A 10921-nucleotide genomic window follows, 5' to 3' on the forward strand; every position below is an offset into this window, starting at 1 on the left:
GAAATAGAAATTCTTGGCAATTGGTGGTGTGTTCCAACATATGCAATCACTTCCTTCTATTGCAGAAAAGGAAGTGCCAAAACAAGTTGCTCCAGAAAGATAAGATGTATGGGGGGCTCTGTGGAGGAGGGAGGGGGAGATAAGGTGGGAATAGTGACATATAGAATCAGCATGGACAGTGAGAATGGAGTGAGTAGTATTGAACGTGTCTTGGTTAATAGCTATCAACAGGCCTACCTCCATCAATAATCAACAGCTTGTCCCAGAGATGCTGCTTCTTCATCTGCACGAGCAATGCTGTTTATCAGGGCTGCTTTTTCCTTTACTGATTGCTCCAGCAGCTCTTCATCCAGAATCTACTGGAGGTCAGGCATTGTTCCAAGTAGTCAAAAACCTGTGTCCTTACAATGTACCCATAGCATACTAGACCATGCAGCCTTATGAAATTAGATCTTATAATGAGGTTTCCTGCATTTTAAAGGTTAAAAAATTAATATCTGGGTCATATTTTGACCTCATAAGAACCCCCAAATGACCTCATTAGAATCCCTAAAATAGAATAAATAGTGTATATTTCCTCCCCAATGAGTGGTATACGCAGTCTGACCAGAGGTTATGAGCATCATTCCATCCTCTGAACAAGTTCTGTTTCTCCAGTCTCATTGGGGATCTCTAGGAGAGAAGTAGCTTGGGATATAAATGCAACTGAGAATACAAGTGAGAATTTGGAGCCATTTCTTCACCATGAGGGAAAACAACATGGCAAAGATGAGCCATGGTGTTAAGCAAAGCCAAGAGAATCACAAAGAATTGGAGCCAGATTCCTGCTCAAATTTACTTGAATATTGCTTTGTCTCTGGACTTAGCTGTTATGCAGTCCCCTAAAAAAATTCCACAAATTGTTTAGCTACTATGTGGTGGTTTTAAAATATGTGTACAAATTATTTACCACTTGTCCCTTGGTGTATAAGTTCATCTTCCCTTAAAAGTGAACCACACCTCATGACTTATTTCTGATGAATAGAATGTGGCAGATATGATGGTGGGTGGCTTATGAAGTGACATTATAATGATACTGCTAGTTCCCTAATGTCCTCTCTTGGATGACTTACTTTGGGGAAAGCCAGATGCCATGTCATAATGGCCCTCGAGCAGCCTATAGAGAGCTTCATCTGGGGAGGAACTGCTGAGGCCCCTAACCAACATCAGAAACATGTGTCATCTGTTTGAATGAGCAACTGTCAAGGCTGATCTTCCATCCCCACTCAGACATTCAGATGAGGCAACCCCACTGGCATCCTGACAGCAACCTCTGAGCTACCCCAGCTGAACAGGCCCTCAGAAACTGAGAGGAAATTTTTTTTATGCAGCCATAGATAACTATTGCCAATTTTGGCAGTAGAAGCAGGGCACCTCCAGGAAGTGGGAAGAAGCTGCAAAGATACTGAGTCAGGTGCAAGTGAAAAAAGCCAAAGAATCTCAAAGACCTGGCAGCAGACATCTGCTGGCCTTTGAGAAACCTGCAAGGAGGAAAGGCTTAATGTATGGTGGAGAAAATGCTCCTGAAAACAAAAGGAAAGGGAGCCTTATGAGTTGGTGGAAAGTTTACCAATACTGTTGATTGCAGTAATTCGAAAAATAAATTAAATATACCTTGTGAACTTAGTAACCAGCCAAGGAGACCTCCAGGCAGTGTTTCAGGGGTGCCACCAGGCTGCTTCTTGCTACAAACAGATGTGAAATGAAACGTGAAAAGACAGAGATCAGCTAAAGGAAATAAGGAGAGGAAGCAAGGACTTGCTGATATTGAAATTTCCCAGCACTCCTGATGGCAAACAATCCTAAAGTAAGACATGACTCCCAGGCAAAGAACAAATCCAGAGCACTGTCAGGAACACATGACATAAACTTGGAGGCAAGGCATGATTTCAAAATCCTTTGCCAAGGCCTCACAAAGGTCTAAAGTGACCTTATGTTTAATCACATGATCACATGATTAAACATAAAGTTAAAGAAACTTAAAGATGAGTTTCCTCAGAAGTCCCAGCAGGAGCTCAAGGTAAACATGAACTATTCTTCAGAATATGTCTAGGTGTGGCTTTCATCAAATGAAATATGTCTCAACAAGATTCATGGGAGATGCACATAACTTTTCAAAAGAATTGCAGTAACAGAAAAACCACCAGCCTAGACCAGAAAGGACAGAAGAAATGAGGCATTTGGACCCTAAACTTCCAGAGGCAAGAAACAACCAAGAAAACTACTTTGCTTGGGGCAAAGGCCTCATTTCATGGGAAAAGGATGATTCGGAGCAAAACCAAGAGCCAAGAAGGCAGAGTCAGAAGCCATGGAGGATTACTCACACACCTGGAATCCTCTTGAAGGATGTTCCAACATATGTCCTAGGAGAAACAAGGATTTCAAGGCTGCAGAGACTCCCGTGTGCCTCCGTTGTGAAGGAAAATGCATGCGGGGTTATCTTGTGCTTGCCACACCATTATACATCTGGATGATGTGGTTGGTGTAGCTCACAGGTCTTCAAAATCCAAGAAGCTGAAACTCAACTACCACCACTGGTGAGAAAGGAATGGAGTGAGTAGAATATATTTTCCGTGTGAAAGGGTAGATTTTGTTTCTAACCAAGGTCAGAAATCACTCTACATTTTAATCAAATTTCATAAAATAGCAAGTCCTTAATTTGACTTTTAGAGTGTTTTCTTAAAAGATATTTGTGGTATCCACAGTACTATGGACTGAACTGTGTCCTCCCACCTCCCTTCATATGTTGAAGGCCTGCCCCTGGTACAGCTCTTCAGAGTGAGGAATTAATAATCAGTGTGAGATGAGGTCATGAGAGGGGGTGGGCCCTGACCCAACACAATCAGTGTCCTCATAAGAGGCACCAGAGAGCATTCCTGTTCTTCCTCTGTAATGAGAAGGTGGTTGTCTACAAGCCAGGAAGAGAGCTCTTACCAGGGAACTGAACTGGCTAGAACATGATCTTGTACTTCTGGCATCTAAAACTATAAGAAAATAAATTTCTGTTTAAGCCACCCAGTCCGAGGTATTTTGTTATGGCAGCCTGAGCAGACTCAAACACATGGTATCATTAATTAAAAACCCTAAGATCTTTGGAGATGAAAGTATTGATTTTTTGGCCTGGTTACACCTCTTCCATTAGTTTTGAGGCTACTGTTCCTAAACTGTATGACTTTGGCAGCCTCTAGGGCTTAACTGGCGACACTGTGAAACAGAGGTAGGTTTACTGCAGAGCTATAAAGCTTAAGGCATTTGGGGGATTCAGTTAAAGAAAAGCTGAGCTAGAAGTACTTTTGTAAAAAAGATTTATTTAGGGATCCCTGGGTGGCGCAGCGGTTTGGCGCCTGCCTTTGGCCCAGGGCGCGATCCTGGAGACCCGGGATCGAATCCCACGTCAGGCTCCCGGTGCATGGAGACTGCTTCTCCCTCTGCCTCTCTCTCTCTCTCTCTCTCTCTCTCTCTGTGTGACTATCATAAATAAATAAATAAAAAATATTAAAAAAAAAAAGATTTATTTATTTATTTGAGAGAGAGAGCGCAGAACTGGGAGGGGCAGAGGGAGAGGGAGAGAAAGTCTGAAGCAGACTCTGCACTGAGCGTGTACCCCAATGCTATTCTCAATCTCACAGTCCTGGGATCACGAGTTGAGCCCAAACCAAGAGTTGGATGGATGCCCAAGTAACTGGGCTACCCAGGCACCCCTGAGCTAGAGGTACTTTTCATTCGGAGTTTTCTAGGATATCACTGTATGATTCTTTGTCAAATCTAGTAAGTTATTGCTAACTGGATGAACAAGAGGAATGCCCTGTAGGCTTACTCCCCTGTCGTCCCCACCACCATCCTCACATCAAATACCCTGGGGTTCATGACAGCAAAGTCTGAGGCCTTGAGTATATGCTTATCTTATTTTCTTGATCTTCTTGGGAAAACTGGGTATCTCCATAGGTCCTGAGGTTGTTAACCTCATCAGTATTTTGCAAATTATATGTTTTCTTTTCAGGATCATCTCCTAAATGTAAACATACGTGAGAAATTTGATTTTTCTTAAGATACTATCAGTGAAACAACAAGGCGGAAACACTCATGTTCAAATTTTGAAAATTGGGTCCCATAATGTTTTAAGGACTCCACGATAAATATTTGAAGACTCCAAAGAGAATCTCAAACACAGATTAGATACGATAAATTTATTTAAAAGATTGATAAAGTTTAGATATATCATTGTAACTACCATGTGATAGGATGTTCTACAAGTTTCAATGAAACAAGAAATTAAAAGCTGTTATACACATACAACAGGTATGTTTCAATTATTTTCAAATGTATTATCCAGTAGAACACCAATGGAGTGCAAGAGAAAAAATAATGGAATATGAAACAAAACAGAAAGACGTGTCTTAGAAGTAAAGTCTTTACTCCAATACTGAGTAGAAAAATGTAATGAATGTTTTCCAGATCACACCAAAAGCAGTAATTCATTAAGGGTAAGAAATAAATCTCAAACAGAAGTCACAAAAGGCTTTTGAATTTTCTGATCACACCAATGAAGAGATTGTGCATCATCTAAACCCTCTGCCAAGAAGTTTTAAAATTCTTGCTGATCCGACACAAAATCCTGGCATTAATTATGTTAACATGAAACATATACGATGCCACTAGAAATGGGACATTTTTTGGAAAGTTGGTTAATGTGTATTATCAATCAATTCCATTAATTATGAGTAAAATTTAAAAATCTTGACAAACCCTGTAATCTTACAGCTTACATAGGAGAAAAAGTTGATAGAGGACTTCAGAATATACTATCACCAATAACCAGTTGTAAAACTGAAAGAGATTTTTCAAAACTATTAATTAAAAAAATACCCTGCTAACCATTCTAGAGGAAAGACTAAATTGGTCTATTTATTCTATAAAAATGATAGAACAAATCTTTAGACCTGAGTTAGGTATGCTACCAATTTTTTTTAAGGGTTCCAGAATTATATTAGGCAGCTAATTAAGAGACAGTTGTGTTAGGGGCACCTGGGGTGGCTCAGTCAGTTGAGTGTCTGACTCTTCATTTCTGTTCAGGTTAAGATCTCAGGGTCATGAGATCAAGCCCCAGGTCAGGCTCCCTGCTGAGCATGGACCCTTCTTGGGATTTTTTTCCTCTCTCTCCCTCTGCCTCTCCCCTCACTCGCGCGCACATGCACTCTCTCTCTCTAATGATAAGGTCTTTTAAAAAGACAGTTATGTTAATTTTCTGAATTCCGTAACAGTTGTCATATTGGAATGCTTTCACAAAAATTGCATTTTAATTTGTTTTTTCCTTCTGATTAAAAACATTACTTTATCACTAATTTTCTCCTTGTTTTTTTGTATGTATGTTTTGGACCAATACAACATGAGATCGTGGTGCTGGGTGACCCTTGGCAGTGGTTACCGTATCACTTTCAAGAGTCTTGCTTTCAAGACTAAAGGAAAGGGAGGAATGGAGAAATGGAGTTATTTTAATTTTTTTCTTTTTTTCACTTTACTCTTTGATGGCTTTTAAAAGAAGTGATTGTGATTCTCCCAAATAGATAACATTAGATTAACCCCTATTAAAAAATTAATAAAAACAAAATTATATGGTTCGTATCCCCTTTAAATAAGAAGAGAAACCAAAATGATGACTCATCCATTTCAAAGGTAATATGCAACTCAACAGCAAAGACAGAAAAAATACTTCCCAGGTAGTTATGGTTGGGAATGCGGAGGATCCCTAAAAGAAGGAGGGGGAGATATGGGAATCTTTCCTCAGTCCCTGCAGAGCTAAGCCTTATCTTGCAAATGCCCCTAACCTAGAGAGCATTGGAGGGGCATTTCCTGTGCAAATGTCCTGCACCACAGAGGGAAGAACCCGCGACATTAACAGGGGCACTGGCTCACTTTCATGTATGGGTCAGTTTTAGTCTCTGATCCATGTATTTAAGATAAAATGCTTTTTGTGGTTCTTTCTATGGAATTTAACTGAATGATTAATGCCCATGGCAGGGCTTCTCTCCGTCATTAAAGGGCTTTCCATACTGCTAGTATAACAAGAATCTCTGCTTTGATCCAGGCCGGCGAATTGATTTGAACATGAAGTAGTAGACACAATAAAATATTTTAACAATGAACATCACACACTGTTAACAGCACGGTTGGAAATTATCAACAAGAACAAATGCGTGTTTTCCTAAAAAGACTTTTTTTTTTTTTTGTGAAGTGCAAGTAATTCTCTTCCATGGTTTTGTTAGCTTGCGGAATGCTTAAGACAATCAACACTTTATCAAATGCCTCCCGAGTGGAAGCATTTTAGAGAAATATCCAGCGGAGCTCACTGAGTGCGAGAGGGGGAGGGCAGAGGGACGGGGAGAGGGTGGTAGGGGGAGGCAGAGGCAATGATCCTGTCCCTGCAGGCCCTACAGCGTCCCTGAGGAAGTCAGGCAGATACACATTCCACAACATCACAAAGCAAGTAACACACCAAGGAGCAGTAACAGAGATGCAGAGGACGCCAGTGGGGAGATAACACATTCTCTGTAAGCCATGTGGTTTCTGATCATTTGTTTTCAAAGAGAACATAATTGATCTATCAGCTGATGGACTACATTTTTTTCAACAACAGATTACTGATATGTCTCACATAATTCAGAAAAAGTTGTAAGTACTTCAGTGGAATTCTGAGGCATCCCAGCTCTTCTCAGGGCCTCCATCAAGTAAAAAACCAAAACAAACAACCCCCCCACCAACCCTACAAAGAGATTTAATGCTATACTTATTCCATTCTGTCAGCTAAGTAATAATTACCCACAGATACATCAACTCATAAAAAATATGTGCATTGATTTCATTAGGGTACACATGTCTAATTAAATTCTATTCTTGACTTCCTGAACATACAGTTGTACAATATATTTGTGACTTTGATCAATCTCACACAAATATTAATTATAACTCAGTATAGAAAAACGGAACATTTAGAGCTGCCTGGGCAGAATTAAAAATACTTTATTTTTAATTTATATGTTTTCCTCACACAAGGAATTTTGAAACAATCGATTAAGATGTTCAAGAAAAAAATATTACATGAAGATAAAATTCTGTGGAGGGATACAGTTGGAATATGGTTCAAAGAGAAGAAAGAGTAACTCCTGCAGCCAAATTGCCTGTTCCTGTGTGTCCTTTTAATAGGGGACGGTCAGCAGATCATTTTGTTAGTAAAAGTCCACCAACCACACATAAAAGAACAATTCCATAGGTTCATTTCCTCTTGTCCACAACATAGTGTGCTAAAACCCCAAACTTGCAACTATTCCCCTCATAAGGAAACATTTCTCATCAATTTAATAATAATTGAGAGCTTGCAGTTTGTAAAATATATTAGTATATTAAGGTACTATGTCAGAGGAGTGAAAACATTTGAAGATCACTGTTCTAAAGCATCATAAAACATACCTTCTAAGCAAAATTATCTAAAAATGGAGTTTTTTTACTCATTTGAACAGCTTTGTCATTTTTCTTGAAATAGTGATCAATACGAAACACGTCTTACGTTTCTATCATGAAGTACGTATTTGTTGAAGTAACTAATGATTTCGTCATAATTTCCAGTGATTTTCTTTCATGACTCTTCGTCTCTACTGAAGTTCATTTTGTTTAGATTTTTAAAATCCACCCAGTAAATGTTTGATTTTCTTTTAATAACATGGCTCACGCACATTTCCTAACAGGCACATATACAGCATCTTACACACATGCGCACACGCGCACAGATTTTAACCGTTAGGACTGTAGAAATGTAGTTAGAGTTCTTATTGTCTTAAATAACGAGTTTCGCCAGACATGCAGAATAAAATAAAAATTTACAGCAGACAGTTGAAACTTACAGTACATGGCGTGTCGATGCAGCCACCTGGGCTCGCATGGAGAGGAACAAAATATAGCTTCCACCGATATGTTCTGGTCTGAACAGATGTTTCCAAACCCACATGGAGGATATGAATCTCTGAAAATAACATGCCATTTCCAGGGGCAGCGTTAGGATTATCAGCAACAGACTGCTCTTCACTAAAACTCGCTAACGCTTCAAGGCAGAGATTTCAGAAGTGTTTTTATATAAGGGGAGTGGGTCACACGTCCGCCCTTAGGGGCCTGTCTGATGCCTGCTGGGTACCGATGAGTATGTAGAGCTGCAGCTACACATAGAACTCTGTTGGGAAATATTTTCCTCAGTCTTGGAAGTGAGGCAAAACGAGTGAGTGTGAGTGTGCATGTGAGTGAGTGAGCATGAGGTGGTATGTGTGTGCGTGTGAGTGTGTGAGTGAGGATGAGGTGGTATGTGTATGTGTGCATGAGTGTGCATGTGAGTGAGCATGAGGTGGTGTGTGTGTATGAGTGTGCATATGAGTGAGCATGAGGTGGTATGTGTATGAGTGTGCATGTGAGTGAGCATGAGGTGGTGTGTGTATGTATGAGTGTGCATGAGGTGGCATGTGTATGTGTGCATGAGTGTGCATGTGAGTGAGCATGAGGTGGTGTGTGTGTATGAGTGTGCATGTGAGTGAGCATGAGGTGGTGTGTGTGTGTATGAGTGTGCATGTGAGTGAGCATGAGGTGGTATGTGTATGTGTGCATGAGTGTGCATGAGTGAGCATGAGGTGGTATGTGTATGTGTGCATGAGTGTGCATGTGAGTGAGCATGAGGTGGTGTGTGTGTATGAGTGTGCATATGAGTGAGCGTGAGGTGGTGTGTGTGTGTATGAGTGTGCATATGAGTGAGCATGAGGTGGTATGTGTATGTGTGCATGAGTGTGCATGTGAGTGAGCATGAGGTGGTGTGTGTGTATGAGTGTGCATATGAGTGAGCATGAGGTGGTATGTGTATGAGTGTGCATGTGAGTGAGCATGAGGTGGTGTGTGTATGTATGAGTGTGCATGAGGTGGCATGTGTATGTGTGCATGAGTGTGCATGTGAGTGAGCATGAGGTTGTATGTGTATGCATGTTTGCATGTGAGTAGCATGAGGGTGCATGTGAGTGAGCATGAGGTAGTGTGTGTGTGAGTGTGCATGTGAGTGAGCATGAGGTGGTACGTGTGCGCATGAATGTGCATGTGAGGATGAGGTGGTAGGTGTGTGTGCGTGAGTGTCATGTGAGTGAACGTGAGCGTGTGTGTGTGAGGAAGCGTGCCGGTGGGTGAGCATGCATGGCCGGTTTTAGACACAGACGCGAGGGGCATACTGAAGCCACGTCTGTCCATAACGTCCGCCAGTCCCTCCCTGCAGGGCAACCCACGAACTCCAGTGCTCTCTTCCGACATCCGGCCCTGCCGTGTAGACCGCGTCATCTCCGCTGCAACCCGCGCCGGCCTAACGCCTCCTCTGTCCACCAGGACCAGTGGGCAGCAGCTGCCCGTGAGCACCTCCCAACCTCCCAGCTACGCGGAGGCCAGGGTGGGGTCAGGATCCTCCCGTCAAGGAGGAAGGACGGGAGGAAGTGAGCATGAGTTCAGAGCTAAGCTCATTTTATGTAAGATGCTGTGTCCCCTTCTGTTGACTTGGGGGCTTGCTCCCGGCCACAGGCACCCGGGGAGGCGTTGAGGGCCCTCCACCTGGTGCCCCCGAGGCCCGAGGCTGCAGGGGACCGGATGGGGGGTTGGGAGGGTCACTGGCGGTGACAGGGCCGCGGGAGAGCGGTGGCCGAGGGGGTGGCAGCCCTGGGGGCCTGGGGGCTGGTGTGTGCTGAGCAGCAGGGGGTCTGGGGTGGCAAACTTGAATCCTCCGTGTAAGGAAAGCATGAGAAGCTGCAGAAAAGAAAGCACAGGATGGACGGTTCTTGAGGTAGAGGCACTTAGAGCCGGTTACGCCACCTGACTTCACTCCTACAGAGACTCCCAAGTGTACATGACTTGTCCACAGCTTAGAAATCAGGCTTCAGGGGCGCCCGGGGGGCTCAGCGGTGGAGCATCTGCCTTGGGCTCAGGGCATGACCCTGGGGTCCTGGGATCGAATCACGGGTCTGGCTCCCCGGGGAAGCCTGCTTCTCCCTCTGCCTGGGTCTCTATCTCTCATGAATAAATAAATAAAATCTCAAGAAAACCCATCAGGCCTCTTGCCTGTTGGGGCATCTCTGGATGCCCCCGTATGTGTCGGGGGGCGAGGGGATCAAGGCTGGGGAGATAGATGAGACGCTTCGGTCTGAAAAAGCCTGCTTTAAAGACCATGGGCCAAACGGTGTAAGAGGAGCTGTCTTCTTAAAACAACACGACAACCCACGTGAAGACAGAGTTCGAGTGAAGGAGGGTCCTAGTGGGGACATGGGGGCCCTGCTGACGACAGGCAGGGCCAGACCACAATATGTTCGTTTGTTTTTCTGAGGAGCAGAGTGCTTAGAAGGGGGGAGCCAGAAGTAGGGGGTACAAGGCCGAGGGAGGACAAGAAGGGACGAGGCCAGGCCAGGCCATCGCCTCAGGAGAGCTGCCTCCACACGGGCCAGGCTGCGTGGTCCCCAGTCCCTCCAGCACCGGACACCCCATCCATCACCCGGCAGTGGACCAGCGTCAGGGCCTTCAGAGCCTGCCCCACGGGGCACGTCCCAGGAGCCGGGCGAGGACAGAGCTCCCCAAATAAAGGAGAGCTGGCCCCGAGCACACTGCCACCCCAAAAGGTGCACGTGGGTGTCCACACCGCCTCAAAACGTGCGGCTGTGCCATAGTGCTCATTTGAATGGGAGGCATTTGAAAGACAGCAGGTGCAGGGAGAGGCTTTTTCTGAACGCCCCTCATCAACCTGAAGATGGATCCCCCAAAAGGACCTCAATGTCCTCGGTCCCCAATGTGGGAGCTTCGCCAGCCAGGACAAGTTGACCGCAGACGG

The sequence above is a fragment of the Canis lupus genome, chromosome 2, assembly GCF_011100685.1.
Source record: "Canis lupus familiaris isolate Mischka breed German Shepherd chromosome 2, alternate assembly UU_Cfam_GSD_1.0, whole genome shotgun sequence".
Taxonomy (NCBI): Eukaryota; Metazoa; Chordata; class Mammalia; order Carnivora; family Canidae; genus Canis; species Canis lupus.